Source organism: Alligator mississippiensis, chromosome 2 (assembly GCF_030867095.1).
Source record: "Alligator mississippiensis isolate rAllMis1 chromosome 2, rAllMis1, whole genome shotgun sequence".
Lineage (NCBI taxonomy): Eukaryota > Metazoa > Chordata > Crocodylia > Alligatoridae > Alligator > Alligator mississippiensis.
This window is the reverse complement of record NC_081825.1, coordinates 285,833,222-285,850,708: the sequence shown is the minus strand read 5'-3', so window position 1 is coordinate 285,850,708 and position 17,487 is coordinate 285,833,222. Positions and strand designations below refer to the sequence as shown.

Sequence of the window (17,487 nt, the reverse complement as noted above, 5' to 3'; positions counted from 1 at the left end):
TATTAAACAGACAACACACTACACAGCCCCATGAAGTTATTGGTTCACACACACACACACACACACACACTCACAATGGGAGCAGGAGAAAGAGACTCAGTGGAAGGGCTGGAGTCCAGGTGGGGAAGAGAAGCGGAGTCCAAGTCTTTGGTTGAAGAGGGGGTGGGGGCGATAGCTACCTATCCAGGCTGGGAAGGTTTCCTTGTCCAGTAGGTGTTGTCCAGAGGGGGGTCACCAGCAGGGCCTCTGGGTGGATAGGTGGTGTGGCATGGTGCTGGTCCAGATGGAGAGGGTGTCCCAAAGAGTCAGTCTTCACTACCCATTTTTATGGGGCAGACTGCCTCTGATCTCCTATGGGGATGGCCTGTCCAGGCAAGGTCAGTCCTGTTCCAGAGGGCTCCAGGTGTTCTTACTGAGCATGTGCAGCCTGGCACAATGATGGGTTGCCTCATCCTTTGTTTCTTGAATGCTGAGGGTGGTTCCAAGGGCTGAGTTGTTGGTCCAGGTATTGGTGTTGATGGTTCGGTCATTCAGAGGGAGCTATTTTTAGACCTACTGCCATTGTCTCTCAAGCGCCCTCATTCATCCCCATTCATTCAGGAACCAAGTTACATAGGAGAGGTAGGTGTGAGTCATGGGTTACACAACCGGGCCTGGGGACAGGATGGAGACTTGACAAACACAATGGAAACTTGACATGACTTATGCTAACTTACATATGTAGGCCTAAATCATATAGTACCACTAAAACAGTAATGTAGACCAGTAAAAATCAATATAAACATAATAATTATACAATATAATATCCAATCCTAATTTTCTATGATTTTATTTGAACCATGAGGTCAAGCTCACTGGAGTTGTACATGTGGATTCCCTGAACCTACATCTACCTATTTATTTAAGCCAACTTATTTTAATTCCATCTCATTTTCCCTGTGTGAGATGCTCGGAAAACTTTTTGACTGCATGTGGAAAAGGAGCTGCACAGTGTTTTACTGTATCACAGTCAGCTTGCTGTTCATTCTGCTCAATGTGCTTCATTGAAAAACACTGAGGATCACTGAGAGATATTAAACCTTCACAGAAAAGGAGGCCATTTTACTGTTTTTCTGTTTTCCCCTTCCCATTGACTAAGTTCACCTTTTGGAGAGCACAGAGCATATAATACTTCTGCTGTACCACACACTCTACCCAGAGCTCACGGAAAAGTTAATTGGTACAGTGGTATAAAGGGTACCAATGAAGTGGAAAACATGTTCTTTTCCATTCAGGCCACATGGTGTAAATGTCACTTGCTAAGAAAACTATCGACAATCAGGCCTGACTCAAGTCGTTCGCAAACAAAAGGACAGTTCAGGGCACAGTCTTTCTGGAGTGACATCCCAAGTATGCCATTCAAATCTGTGGGCTTTCATAGGCAGAGTTGGATTTGCCCTTGTAATAGTGCAATGTATCTTAAGGAAAGTTCCTTTGTTTTGACTGTTTAAGACTTCTGAAGATTGGATGAGGCGTTAGTGGTCAGGCCAAATGGCTCTCCACCAATTTCGGTGTGAAAATGAGCTGTATTTAATATTAAAAATAAAATCTCCTGAGTAGATCTCATTCCTCAACTGTTTTAAGGACACTTCCCGAGAGGGAAACAAAAACAACAGAATCTGGTTCAGCTCTCATACACATGGTAAGATTTAGTTTGGGATGCAGAACAAGTCCATGTTTCAGCCAAAGCTGGGTCATGATTCAACAGGAGAGCTCCCTAGGGAAGGTATGTTTCTGAGACATTCCAGCTTTGCAAATCTGGCCACAATTGTGCTAAATTTTGCTACAAACTAGTTAAGGGCAATGAGAAACCATATTATGGCAGGGGAAATCTGGTTCGAACAAATTCGTCCTCCAATACATTTAAATCAGCTGGCAGGAAAAGAAACTTGTTTCACTATCCCTCCTACCTGCATCTATCCAGCTCTGCCATCTCCCCGTATCTTCTGTGCACCCTTTTGGATGTCTTGCAACTTGAAGGCACTAGGACAGAGTAGTCTCTGAGCTTGGAGGAAACTGTATTTGCACCTAATTTCTGCATGAAAATGGTAGAAGTATTAAGGAGTCCCAGTGTCTTTGCATTTTTATCCACACACATGAGGGCCAGTCAAAATCTGGGTTTGGTATCTAATGTACAATTACATTGTTGTCTGATATGAATTACAGAATAGGTGCTGTGAGGTGTGGTACTATTAGGTAAAAAAGAATAAAACAAACTGAAAATGGGTTAAACGCTTGTGTTGCCCAAGTGTCTTAAACTCGGTTCTTCCTTCCATCATCTCTCCATAATGTTTTCACCAGCTCTGCCTCAGCGTTCAGGCTCATGTCACCAGTATCAGCTACTGTTTGGTTCAGCAGGAATGACATTAGCAAGTCAGAGGAGGGGTTTAATTTTAATTAATTTGGCCCAGGTTTCCAGCTAGCAGGTAGGAGCCAGCTAGTAAGGCCACACTTATGAACTAAAGTCTAACTCCAGACTATGTGCTTTTCTGTCTCTTTAGCCCCACCAACTGCCGTGCTCTTTTAGAAGCTTCTCCCCTGTCATGCTCCTGTGTTGAGTCTAAGCTACAAGCCAAAGGGAACTCTACGCACACCACTACAGGCAGAATTTGAGGCACTGGTTGATGAACAGGGACACCAGTTACATCCTGGCTGCAGTCTCGGCTCCAACAAGAATCTGACAGTAACACCCGTGCCCTAGGACTGTGGAGAGAAGGTTGTGCAAGGAGGAGTAGTAGGAGTGCTGTGTGGGGGGCAGCGTGAATTGGTCAAAAATAAATTGGAGTCCAAGGCCAGAGTCCAAGGCCTCCCATGTGACAGCCAAGAATCTGCCTAATCAAGTCAACTCTTCCTTTGTTCATTCCTGTGCCCTGACAACCTCAGTCCTTTTGAGAAGAGGAAGAACTGACAGCACCAGAAATAGCCACAATGGCCTGGATGGAGCTGGTGAAAGAAACAGCTCTGGCTCCTGAAGCCCAGAATGCCCTGGTATGCCAGGATGCAAAGAGACAAGCCAACTCTGGGGACAGGGTTCCCTGTTAGCAGGTGTTGACACCTGAAGCCCAGCAGTGCCATCCATTCACCTGGCCTCTGAGCAGCAATTGAAACCTCTGACCAATGGCAGCTCCTTGGCAGCCTGGCTGCCCCTCTGCCACATAAGACAGCAGAGGGAAGGAGGAGGCCCCCCATCAATAGTCTGATATCCAAACCAGGTGGGTCCCATGAATTTAAATCAGGAACATAAAGTTTGGGCAGACCTTCCATTCCTGGGGATGCAGAGGGCAGATGAGCTAGCTGTGGGCCAAATCCTAGATGGGTCCTGGTTCACATGGAACCAGACATCATAGGATACAGCTCATGGCATGATCAGAGTGTTTATGCTGAAGCACAGACAGCTTCAGCACAGACCATAACATGAGATGTAGATGGAAAGAGGTGGGTTAGGAGTCACAGGTGACTTCACAACCTCCTCCAGAGGACCACTAAATACCAGTTTATATGGCTTAAGACTCTTCCTGAGGTAAGAGGGAACAAGAGAAAGGAGTAGGCAGCCCTGCAGGGCAGGAGAAGAGTTTTGTCTATACAGGAAAATGGGCCAAATAGCTTGGCAGACCAGCTCTTGTGTAGTCATTACTCTGCACTAGCTCCCTAAATGGGCATTCTCATTCTACATTAAAAGTGATTTTGCTTAATCCACTCCCAAAGTGAACTGAACTAATCTGCACAGAGGCACACTTGTGGAATCAGAGTGTCCACAGGGGGATGGAGTCCAGAAGACCTTCTGCCCTATAAAATTCATATCTTGGCTGATTTTGCAATAGGTACCCTGAATGGCCAGCTCGGGAAAACATTTAAGCTGAAAATCTCTGTTTGAGAAGGCAGTCCTGCCTTGTGTCTGAGCTCCTTCAGTGAAGCAGTGCAGGCATATCTCTTTGGATATGGTTTTCCATATGCAGGAGGACTGCAAACTCTGAAGAAAGGTTCCCACTTCATGTATTTTTCATTGCTCTGGTGTTGCAAGGACTTGAAAGATCAAGCCAAGAGAAGAGGGTAGAGCATGACAGAAGCAATTGAGCTGGACTTGGAGAGGAGCAGCTGGCAGGCTGCCTTAAGAAATAACTGGAAAGGAACAAGAGGAAAGGCTGCAGAGTGCCAGAGGGCCTTAGAAAAATGAGCAAGAGAGATGCTGGAAAGAGTGACTGGAAGGAGTCTGTGTTACACACCCAGGGGCAACAACCAGATGAGCTAATTGTGGCTGACAGCTCCCAGCACAGGCAGGTCTGGCAGAGGCACACAGTAACTCAGCCATAAAATGGGGGGACCACCCCACTCCTCATCCTCAGTGTCCACCTACACCCTAGCTGTGCCGTATCACTCGTAAGGGATGAGGTTTGTCCCACAAGTGTGAAGATACACTGTTATGCTGTTGCAAGTGGTTTAGACAAGTGAATGGAAATAAACAACATCCTTTCTGTGTTAAGACAGCTGCAAAGCCAGGGGGAGGCCACACCTAGGACAGAGTTGGGCTCAGTGATTCAGTAGGGGATGATTTGTTCCATTTCTGAATCACTCAAAATGCATCAGTCATTCGTACTGTAAAAAGCAGACCAACTTGACATCCCTGGCCAGGGACTAGAGACAACAGGGATGAACATCTGCTAGCAGCAGAAGAGAAGGCAGAGGGTTTAGAAGTAAAGGTGGAGGTTTGCTGTGGCCCCAGGCCTGCATTGTGACCCAGACAAGCAGACTGCTACAGAGGTCCCAGAAGTCAATAGATTTCAGTGCCCATATGGCATGGGATTTTCTCCCTTTCTTCTCCCACCCACTTCTGAATCCTTCCACTTCTCTTCTGCCATTGCTTCTCCTTTCCCTTCTTTCTGCATCTTCTCTCCCTCTCTTGGACTCCTGCTTGCTCTGGCACTCCTTCCTGTCTTCATCTTCTCTTAATTCCCTTCCCCTCAATCTCAGATAGCTCCCTCCCTCCTCTATCAACAGACTGGAGTCCCTCCTTGACCTCCTCTCCTCCCTTCCCCAAGGGGTTGAGGGTGAGAGGGGAGTTGAGGTGCAAAGCTAAAAGTGGGCAGGGAGAGGGAAGTTACTTCAATAAGAAGGAAAAGCCTAGAGAAGAGGAGGAGGTAAAATACTAGTGAAAAGAAAGGCTTGGCTCTGTTGCTTTGTTTTGCTCTCTGCAATGGATCCCTCCTAAACTACAACCAGCTCTATATTAGCTGCTAGGAGAACACAGACCTCACGCCACAGTGCTATGCTTACCTCCCACACTGCTACTGTGAAACTGGCCGCATCAATGAGAACGTGAATGCACCCAGTGCTTTCAGCAAGGCCGATGAGGCACTGATGATCAAGGGCAGTTGGAATAATGGGGAAGGATCCAGCACTCACTGAAACCAGTGAGTCATTTGGATGGCTCCAGTAGAGTTAGAAAGAGCTAAAAGTTTGGCTGTTCTACACCAGCTCAGGGGTGGGGGAGCACGCTCGGCAGCTTGACACAGAACTCTGCTCCCACTGAAGCCAGTGGCAACACCCCCATTGCTTTCAATGGGAGCTGGCTGTAACCCCAGTGCTTCCAGGATGCTGAGCTATGGCAGGTTACAAGTCCTTCAGCCAATGAAACCCCTCTCCTTGCACCAACTTCTACAGATAACACTTCCCTGACTCAGAATTCTGTGTGGCTCAGACATAATGGAGGGAGTGTGACACTTATGCTACCCACTAGCTAGTGAATAGCTCTTGATTGTCAGTAGCCCAGTATTTGCCAGACAGAGCAACAGTTCACATCTCTAATGTTTCAGGGACCAAACAACCCGGATCCCACTCTCAATTGAATTCTTTTATCAGGGGAATGAATGCTGGCTTGTGGCTTGGCTGATCTTGTGGATTTCAAACTCAGAATGTGCTGTTAAATGAAATACCACACACTTGCAGTCTGCCTTTCTCTCCTCTTTGTCTTCAGCAGAAACAATAACCAAGGAGTAGCTGTGAGTTATTTAATGTCCATGTCCTAGTGCAGGGGATGGCAGCAATCTGGGGCAGATGTTTTGATTAGATTTTTTTTTACTGCTTTTTATTTGTATTTGAGAGTACCCAACTACATTCTGGAGACTTCAGTGTCCTACTGGAATCCAGACCTATGATCAACAGCTAAAGGAGGAAGGGAGCCAGGCAGAAGAGGAGTGGTAATCATAATACTCTGGAGTTACCAAGCATGTATTAACTTACTATTTCCATTGATGTCAGTAGGTTGGTTTCTTTAACTCTTGCTACAAAATTTTACATCTTGAAACCATTGCAGACATACAATATTTCTCTGTTCTGTTTAACACTTATGTTGTACCCAAGGCCTTTGGTTTCACTAGGATCCCCCTGTGCTAGGCAAACAGAAAGTTAAAAACAGTGCTTTCCCCAAAGAATTTATAACCTAAATTATAAGATATGATGAGGGAATGAGACGAACAAGTGGGAACAGAGGAGACAGTTACAAAAAAAACAGGGACCAAAGCCCTGACTCCATTGTACTTCATGGCAAAACTCCTATTGACTTCAGTGGGCCTGGATGTTTCAGTTCAGAGTACCACTGCACCCATTCTCTGCCATAGGTGTGTATGCTAGATATGAATAACAAGGATATTGTAGCTTGGCAAACCAAGCCGGGAGGAGGAGTACAGATGAAGTAGTCCTTTGCACAGGTGAATGATGGGCTGGTGAGGGAGAAAGACACAAATGGGGCATCAGGTCTGGAGTCACCGGGAGAGTGGAAGAAGAAGTGATAAGAGGAAAGGTTCAGGGTAGGTCTGAACTTGAGAAAGGCCTTTGAGGTAAGAAATACCATAGAATGGTTGGGAACATCTGTTCCTTTGTAACATTTCAGGGTACCTAAAAGAGAACACCAGTGGTAATTTATGACCTGGAATTACCATTTCCTGTTACTCCTTTTTAACTGATTTTTTTATTAGTAATTTTCAGAGGGAAAATATATCAGCACATATCCAATTTCCATACTTGGGAAAATGAAGCTAGACACATTAATCAGTATGTAGACCCCATTGGGGCAGATCTAGGATTTAGCAAAATGGGATGCAGGAAGCAGCCATCCCTGCTCTCGGCCTCCTCCCCTCCAACTCACCAGCGCAGGCAGAACCTGTGGCAGGAGCATCTGGGGACTTTTAACGTTCCCAAAGCAGGTAAGCCTACCTACCCCCTTTCCCTTCTGTGCTCAGAGGCACATCCACTCCACTCCCATCTCCTCCCCTCTCTTCCTCCTCCAGTCACTGCTGCTTTTCCTGCTGTCCCAGGGTCACAGGAAGCTTCAGAACTGCTCCTGCCCACTCGAGTTGGGCTGCGTGAGGGTTGGGCTCAGCTGGGAACAGCAGCAGTAGGGAGATGATGGGTTTCCCCACACTTCTCAGTCCCCCTCAGGAATGCGTGCAGGAAGCCACTGCTGCTGTCCCTGCCCTAGGTGAGCCCAGCCCCTTTGCCACCCAGCTGGAGTAGGCAGGAGCAGCTCTGATCATTGCCTCACCCCTGGAGCAACAGGGAAAGCAGCCATGACAGGCGGGGGGCAGCAGAATGGGAAAAGACATGTCTGTGAGCGTGAAGGGGAAGGGAAAATCCTCCTCGACTTTGGGGACTTTTTTAAAGTCACCTGAAGCTCCAGCAGCACAGTTCAGCCTGAAAGGGGGGTGCAGCCGCACCACTGCACCCCCTCTGGATCTGTCCCTGGGTCCCATTCCTGCAGGGTACCTTGCATGGGTAGATCTCTACTGGAAGTCAAAGGGCCTGTCCACACACTTCTACATATATGATCAGATCAGGACCTACAGGGCTTAATTTTCAAAGGATATGAGCACATGGAAGCTTCCACTTATTCACATTAGTAGTTGTAGGTCCCTGAAAATGGAAGATCAGACTACAGGGCTCATTTTAGATATAGGTGCAATATCAGGCAGGTGTAGTTATTGATAAAACAGCTTATTGCTAAATGTGTTTATCATAGTCACAACTTTTCTAAAAAGTATCAGTCCACACAAGGCTTTCACTTCTGGAATTTATACAAACATATACTCCTTTGATGTGAACTTGCCTAAATGGGTTGTAGACCAGTGTAAGTGTTGTAAGCCAATTTCCATGGCTTTTGTTGTGGAATTAGAGAGACTCCTCAAACCATTCCCTGTTGCTCTCCTTGGCCAAATGTACAAAACTGAACTCTGTGGGCAACACTGAGATCTAAAAGCATGAAGAGATTGAGCCTGACAGTTTAGTAAGTCATAACAACACAAAATGCCATGAGGGGAATATGTAAGTAAATATGGGATCATTCCAGTGCATCAACATTTTCCAAACTGCTCTCCATATTTTGGTCTAAAATCTAGTATATATTTAAACTTCACTGAATATACTTCATATTAATTTAGCCTTACCCATCCTTTTTTGGAAACTGTACTATTATGTCTGTCTTATTTATTCATTTTGTAAGTAGTTTAGGGCAAGGAAATTCTTCTAGTTGCACAGATTGCAGCACTATGGAATCCCATTCTTGGCTCACACTTAGATATTACCATAATAAACATAACATTGTCATTTACTATTAATGATCTTCACCTTTCTCTGCCCCATCCAAGCACACACATCAGGGATGCATTCACAGTCAAGCCACCCATTTTATTTGCCTGTATCATCCAATCAGCAGCAATGCCCCTCCAACCTGCATGTGGATTGAGGGTAGTCAGGTGAGGACTCAACTTGATTTGCTCAGTCCTTCATTTCCTCACTTCACTTATTCCAGTAAATGGATTTCCATCCAGAAGGCCAGTAAACAAATTGGATTTGTGCTGGTGATTTCTATATTCCACTTAGCAGCTATTCCTGAGTCCCATTACAGTATGGAAATAAGCTGAATTTAAAGAATTGCTGATATCACAAAGGAAAATTAGGGGATATCCTGAGATAGATGCTCCCCTGTAGAGTTAGAGAATGACTGAATGTCTGCCTTCTGATTTTTCTCTCTCTTTATGCACAGGGCGGTTAGCATGTGTTTCTACCACGAGTGACACTCCCACTGGGACTCTGGTCAAACAACTTTCATTTCTGCCAGGGTCACTATAGGAGCCCTGCTACTAAGGACTGCAGAGGAAATATGATGAATATGCAGATCACAAGCTGCACTTGCTGCATCTCAGTTTATTTTAAAGAGTAGCTGATGTTTTACAGATAGAACTGTCAAGAACTTGGGGTATATGACCTGCTCTCTGGTTTCCAAGGGAGAGGTTTTGTCACAGAGGAGTATGAGTTCAAGTCAGGCCAGCAGAGTCAAAATAAAGTTAAAAAGCAAAGATCCGGTTACTAAGCAAATATACCCAGTAATAAAAAGGAAGTAAAAGAAAGATAAAAAGCATTGTGGCTAGGGACAGAAGTTACACATAAACCAGTGTAAGTCACCAGAAACTGGTTTAAACCTGTAACAGAACCAAAGCTCAATGCACATAAACCAGTTTCAAAATGGCTGAAACTGGTTTAAAATAAACCTAGTTGAATGTAGTATCAGACTTAGCTGATTTAGGTCAAACAGGTTTATGAAACTTCTGTTCCAGATCCCTTCCTGGTTCCAGTTAAATCAGAGTCTCTCAGCATCTCAGCATTTTGCAGCCCTGGGCTGGGCTGGGCTGTCTGCTCCAGAGAGCAGGGCTGGCCCCATCCCTCTGCTCCCTAGGGCTGGCTCACTGGCCTCACTGGCTGGTTCACAGCTCCCCGACCAGGCAAACCCTGGCTGGGGGCTGGGGCCTGGGAAGGGGATTAAACTCCCCTTCCCCCAAGTACAAACCTGCCCTGCCCTGCTGGCTGAAGCTGTGGACTACAAATCCCATAGATACCTGGAAGCAGAAAGAGAAAGTAGCAACCCCACAGAGTCCTGCTGCTGTGATTATGAACTGCAATCCCAGAGACCTCAGGGGCCACAGAAAGAGGAAGCGAACACATAGGCTATGCTGACTATGTGACAGAGAGCTGTGCTGCAGTGCCCCCTGACTTCTGGCTTGAGCCACTGCAGGCATGTGGCTGGATTTCCTTAATCAAAACTGAATGTCTGTTCGTTTACTTATTGGTTCAATCTTTGCAGCTTAGACTAACCTGCAAAGACTGAATCAATTCAGCCTCAGGCTTGTTGAGTGTTTGTACTTGGCCTGTAAGTCTAATGGGACGTTTGCTGGTGTATGGACAGTGAGATCAGGATGCCTAGATGTCTGTCAGGGTATACTCTAGAGTCCTTACCACCATGATGGTTAAGTAGAAATGTTTTCACATCTTCTCACACCAGTTACACTTCAGTATTGTGTCATGCCCTGCAAGTTCACCAGCAGAAAAGATCCATGGTTGCCTCCCTCAGTGGTGGAAGCTGTGTAGACTGGAAGAGGAATCTGGAAGACTGTCCTAAGTGGATGGAACACGGATGTGTGCTCTGTCTTTGCCATGCAGAAACAACTGGCTACCTAGTTTGGTATCCTTTTCAGCTTTTCCTCCCAGGAATGGATATTAGGTGGGGAGGCAACATGCAGAAAATGGTGCTTGGCAACTCTCAAGGAAATGAATGATTATTTTTCTGTGTAGAATACCATACTGACCAAACCTGGGTTTTTATTCTAGGTCACAAGAGGGCGCTCCAATTTTTTTTTTTCCAAAATACGCTTTCAGTATAAATTCAAAATGAGCTGGCTGCTTTGAGTGGATTGGATATATTCCATAGGATATCATGGCCTTTTAAGAGCTGTTTTGCTTGGAACAGACATGTTCACAAAGACAACATTGGGGGAAGTCAGAGGAGCTTACATCAGCTTTAAAAACATGGAAGTAGGATATTACATTTTGTTATTATTTGTACGACAGTAGTAGAGGTTTTCAGAAAAAGGCTGGGTAAGCATCTGTCTTGGATGATTTAGGAATACTGAATCCAGGGGGCTGGACTAGATGGCTAGTGAGAGCTTTTGAGCCTAGGAATAAATGATTCTAGTGCCCGTGAGCTCCTGTCATGAATCAAGAGGCCATTGTGTTCCGTGCTGAGCCAGCCCGAAACAGAAAGCACATCCCTGCCTTGGAGAGCTTATGGCCTGAGCAAGCATTGATCAGTGGAACAAACCATCTGCCTGCAAGCTGGTTCCAGCTTATCAGATAAAATAAAGAGTTGACATTGCCAATGTATCTGGTTACAGACAAACATTAACTAGAGATGCAGGCTTAAGTCCAGGATCTTAAAAGCAGCTTCCACTTTTAAAAGTATTGGCATAAATATCTGAAAAACACTTCTGTTTAAGCAGGAGAATCTAGGAGATTAATCCCTTCCATCCCAACAACTGCAGTGCATTGCACTGAAGTCTCATAGTTATTTAATGCCTTTAGATCAATATGAATCTGGATTAACTGCATTTATGGTAGGGAAGTCACTTTGGGCCAGCTTCTCTGGCTCAACTCCACCCTGTTCCTGCTGGCCCTTTTTTATCCCATCAAGAGGTCACTATGCTAGCTTCTTCCCTGCCCACTTCCCACACCCACCACCCTTTTCCTGACACAGAGGATGCGAGAGTGGAACTGCTCTGACAGACCCTCTTGGCCTTGGGACCTGCAGCCAGCTGGGATAAATTAGAGGAGCTCCTGGAGCAGGTGGCAGAGTAGTCTTTAAGGAGCTGGTTTTGGCTCCTTGAATCTCTAAGCCAGTGATTCTCAAGCAGAGGGTGCCACACCACCCCAGGGTGGCTTGAGATCCTTTCAAGGGTGCAGCAGGGTGCCATGCAAGGTTAGCACAATTAGGTGTGCAAACAGGATTCATAAGATAAACTCAGAGATTTTAGATAGGAATTCATAGTGTTAAAAACATTCTGCCCTGTTGTGATCTATCTGAGTTTTTTGCAAAAGAAAGACAGACAGACTTGTTTTTTTTATTTTTTCTGGAGTCAAAAAGTGAGTGAAAACTAAGAGCTGCCATTTTCTAAGGTGTGCCCTGAGCCTAAGGAATTCAAGTCTAAATGTTCAAGAGCTACCGAGCTTGGCTAATCAGATTTTGGTCAGCCCTGGGCCAGAGAATGAAGGAACTCCGAGTCTCCCTGGTGTCCTCCTCCACCCTCCTTCACTGAAGTCTGAGCCTCTGGATTTGTACCAACATAGCTAAGCACACATTGATCTTTAAGGACTTAATGGGTGAAATCTTGGCCCCGCCAAAGTGACAAAACTCCCATTGAATGCAACATGGCCAGGGTTTCACCCCGCATGCTGCATGGATGTCAGAGTTCTGCAAACAGCAACAAGTAGCAGTAATAACCATCATAATGACTATGTGGTGAGAGGCACTCCTTATCTTATGAATTGTCAAGGCTATGCCTGGAGCAAATGAGTTTGCAGCTCTCTCATGGTTAAACATGTTTCTGTATTACAGACTCTGTCTCATTAACATTAATGCCTTCTAAGCAGTAATTGGCATTCAAGGGAAACATAAATAACCTGTTTTCCCTTATTTACTGCTTCTGTATTTGCCTGTATTCAATAGTGTGGGGAAGCCCCAGTTGTACATGCACATAATGAAAAGATAGTCCCTGCCCCAAAGAGGCAGCAATTTAACTGTGAGCCAGGAGACAACAGATGAATCCTAAAAAACAGACAGACAGAAGCCCAAGGTAGTAGTAAGATAATTATGTTTAGCTTAATAAGCAGTGGTCGCAGCACACCAGCTGCCTAACCATTGTCACTAATTGCTACTATAGTTGATATGAATGAATTCCTTTAGTTTAATCAAGAAGCATTATCATTCACTTGGGGTAGGATGTGAAACCTAGATATTGCATCTGTTTATGCAGCTGTCCCCCTGATAGAAGGAACTTCAGTTTCCCTTTCTCCCTGTCTGTGATTCTGCTACATCATATGTACTCACCCCAGCATCTCTCAAGGATTATGGAAATTCAAGCATGTCCTTGAAACAGCACAGATAGAATCTCTATCCCTTTTCTGCTTGCTGCTGTTCCTCAGTAAAGTAACAACAGCAGGATACCAGGCAACCATGCTCCAAAACACACATTGCCACATGGTGTTCCTGCAATGCAGTTGCTTCCTTTTCCTTGAAGCTCTATAAAAGTTATTGCTCCTTTCTAAGCAGGAAATCTCTTGCTACCTGTATGACCTTGAAAAAAAGAAATCATGGAGTCTGGGATGTTATAGAAATCACAGAGAAGTAGGGCTGGAAGGGACCTCCAGAGGTCATCTAGTCCAACTCTGTGCCTGGGCAGGATCATCCCTATCCAAACCATCCTCTACAATCCATAATCTACGCTCTTGGTAAGACTACTACAAACCCTGACACAACACATGACATAACACCCTTACCAGCCACAGGTAAAGCAGGGGAACCACAGCAGCCAATGTCCTTCTACAAAAGGTTATGTTATGTTATTCTAGCAAAATACTTTACAATTAACTCTCTGGCTGAAGAAAGAGATAACTTTTAACTGTTTCAAAAGAGGAGAAAAACCTGCCCTTCTGAAGTGGGCATGAACTCTTAGGCTGTTACTAAGGAACATCTACACAAGATGTTTACAGCGCAGTAGACCAAATTTACTGTGCAGTAAGCATCACCGTCTACATGTGCAGATGCTTACTGTGCAGTAAACTGGTCTGTTCCATGGCGTGAAGGGAAGAGAGCAAGGCAGAAGAAAAGCCCTGGGAACTATGAGCAGAAAACACTTATCACAGGTATGGGGAGGAGCCCAGCCAGAGCATGGAGCAAGCCACTGCATTTTCGCAGCATGCGCTCCCTCTGGATTGGTGGAAGGAGCACAAGGATGGGTATTTCCAGCCCCAGGGAGGGGCAGCTGGGAGAGGACCACAGCAGGTGGAAGACAGAGATGCCAGAGGTCTTCCCCACCGACAGTGTCCCATGGGCAACTGTGGGGAAAGCAAGTGGACCCACAGGCCAAGGTGGTTGGAGGGCCACCAAGAGAACCTGGGATGTGCCACGCCGCACCAGGGAATGGGTCCAGGATAGCCTGGAGGAGACTAGAGCAGCAGAGACAGTATCCTGGACTGTGAGTCTTAAAGGGGCACTGCTCCTTTTGAGTTCGCTCTTTTTCTTGGGTTTTGTCCCTCTGTTTTGTGGGATTGGGTCCCTCACTTGAGAACACGGGGAAGGTGGCAGGAGGGAAAGCTCCTCTCCCCATGAAAGCAAGTAGATCCTGACCCTGTAGAGCTAGAGCAGGGTAGGAACCCCAGTAAAATTGATATTGAGTTGATTGACCCAGGAACTAGGCATGAATTGATTTAATGGGGGGAGGGCGGGGAAGGGTGGGATCGTTTTGACAGACCCTTTGTGTGCTGATTCTGTTTGACTGACTAAGAAACTGGGATGAACTGATTTTGATGGCTTGTCTAATGGACCTTTAATGGACTGATCAGGATAGATTACCCCAGGAACCTGGGATGTATTGATGTGAAGTAGTTGTCTTACAAACTCCTAATGGACTCATCTTAATTGAGGGACTGGGAGCCTACAACAAATTGATTTAAGGATGTTCTCAGGGAACCCAAACGAAGGACCTTAACTCATAAATGCTACACAATGGTGCCTATTGCCATGTGAATGTGACAACAACACTTCCTGTTTAGAAGATAGAGGCAGGCTACTTCTGCTGAGAGTCAGAGCACATTAGCCCAGCCACGGAGCCACACTTATAGCAGCTACCCTCACGGGAACCAGAAATGGTGTTGACCACTTCCAGTGCCAGAGGTATGTGGAGTATCTGGGACTATCTCTTACGTGTTCGTCCCAAGCCATAGCCATGAGTTCCAGATGAAAAGCACATACCACATTTGTCCCTCTATACATGGAAAGTTTACTATGCTCCACCTTTCAGACCAAGAGCTCATAAGCTCTTTGTGATCCAGGCTCTTTTAATGTAGGAAGCATTGCTGTGAATATGATGCTACTTCAGAAGCCACAACCTAGAAATCAACTGAAGGAATCCTTCCATTCAGCTGAGCAAGGCACAGCCAGCTGCTTATATCAGCTGGGTTATAATACATTTCAGCTAGCACAATGAAGCCCAGAGGTGAAGTCCAAACACCACCGGACATCCAAGAATTGCAGTAATTGCCCAAAATAACGTTTAGTGTACCTCGTTTGTGTTCTGTATTTGCCTTTATACATAACAAAAAGATGACAGCAGACCTCTAATTTATTGGATAGTATGGTCCGGTGCCCCTTCCATTAAAAACAATGGTAATTAATTACAGTGACTTGGCTGAGTATAAATTACACACTGAGTAAAATGTATACGCAGAACAGGCCATGAAAAGCTAATCAGAAAGCTTCATTTGTGTCCCAAGTGTGAAAGTAATTTCAGAGTATCTTGTTAACTGAACATGTAAGCTTCCGGAAAATAAGATTCCAGTTATTCTCCATGCATTGCAGCTCAAATTGCTTTTAATCTGCTTCAGATCTCTGTATAGCTTTATTACGCAACATGTGAAAAAATTAGTTTTGCTGCTTTCCTCAATATATTGCTTCTGTTAGAACAAAAATACATCTCGAACTGAAGATGTTTTTTTTCCTGAGGATAATTGTTTCGGATTTATCTGAGAAAAAAAATTCAGAATCACAAGATTTTACAGTAGCTGTTAAATTATGTTGGCGAAGAATTAAATCTACGTTAAAAGTAGCCTTTCATCTTTTCTTTGTTGTTGTTGTTGTCTTTTCCTACCTGGTAACTTCAAAGACAACTAGTATGAGAAGCACAAGAAAAATAAAAGGAAATGTAATATTAAAATACAACATTTATACTGAAATGAGATGAATACGGTGAGAGGGATCTGCTTCTTGTTTTTTCCTTCTGCTCCAGCAGGGGTCCAAGTCTTCAGGAGATGAATGATCTCTGCCATTGCTGCCTTGGATATGATATAGTAGCTTGAGGCATTTTGCCAGTGTACGTCTAGTAACCCATCAGGTACTAGAACCTCATGCTCCAGCATTTGTAATAGCCATAGTTCTTGGTTGCATAGGAGTGCCCTGCCTGCCTACGCAAAGCCAGGTTATTTCAGCAACTTGCCCAGGGGGCATGATTACAGAAGCAACAAGTGTTTGGTACAGCAGCAGATCTGGTTTAATTTGCCTGCCAGCTCTGAAAACACAAGAGACATTGCTAGCAATTATAGACAAGTCAGCAGTGAATAAGCAGAGGTGAGGCAATCCGGTGAGATTTAATAACAGAATCTTTCCTAAAGAAAATATGTCTCTCAGTGTCAAAGAAGCAACATAAATATGCATTTAGGTGGAATAGTTTGTTATTTCTGACAGACGCAGTAATCTGTTTGAGAGAGTGCTTGGTAAATAGGCTTTGAAGTACACCACCGCTAATGATGAAAGACAGAATGTGGAATTATGAAAAGGAAGTCTTGCTTAACTAATTTGCTACAGTGTTTCAAAGTGGTTACAGGTATGTTAGCAAAATAAAATATAGTAGAAATTTTATGCCAAGAACTTCAAAAAGTACTTCATAAAGTTTCAAGACAAAAATTAATTATAAACTGTGATGATGGGGTAAAGCATCTGGTTGGATAAATAATCATCTTTAAACAATACATATAGTACACGGCAGTTTATTTGGGTGAACACTGGTGAACCATCAGATATCAACTTTAAGATTTTTACTGTCAAGTATTTAAATGATTGAGTAAGAACACTGAGCATAGGTTACCACAGTTTACCAGAAATATCAAGATTGGAAGTATAGCAAATAGGGAAAATGAAATCAAATATAGAGAGAGAAACTGTATACAGCCCAGCTCTGCTGGAGAAATTGCATTGTGTACTGTGTTGTTTGTCCTCATATCAAGTATATTACATATACAAGCAAATAAATGGTTTTGCAATGGCCTGCTCTGCAAACGAACCCCAGGGTCTTAGTGAGTCCAAAGGAATATTTGTACAGTGAGGCACTTGCAGTGACAAAGGGCATCAGAATCTGGCCCTAAGCCAAGGAACAAGAACTGTGCTCTCATGCAGATGACTAACGTAAAGAGTAAATCAGGAAGAAACATGAATGAAGGACTAGCACAGTCACGCAATGCACCCCCTGCACACCCCCTATACATTTGGGAGGCCTAAGCAGAACATTTATGAGACCACCAGGTGAGTTTGTGGCTTCAGGAAATAGGAAAAAATTCATACTTTTTCTGAAAGGACAGGTTACAGTGAGCAAGTACACTTGCTAAGCCATATGAGACCCATGCAGGATGGGACTATTACAGTGTGAAATGAACTCTATATTTGCATAAATACCATTGTAGCTTGGGTTAAGCCTTGTTGATACTGGGAGGTTTACTCATTGCTCTTCCTTTAATACAGCTGTAAGACTCAGTCACGCTGCTGCTTAACAGAAAGGCAAATGGAAGGCTGCTTGGGAATTT

General features: G+C 44.6%; 1 long non-coding RNA gene across 1 annotated transcript in view; it reads left to right on the top strand.

Moving 5' to 3' along the window:
* Positions 1-12,550, top strand: part of LOC132243301 (uncharacterized) — a 31,000-nt gene extending 18,450 nt beyond the window's left edge. Inside the window, exon 3 of the long non-coding RNA XR_002088406.2 lies at positions 2,541-12,550. This is a non-coding gene — a long non-coding RNA (uncharacterized LOC132243301). The remainder of the gene's footprint in view (positions 1-2,540) is intronic.
* The last annotated feature ends 4,937 nt before the right edge of the window (positions 12,551-17,487 follow it).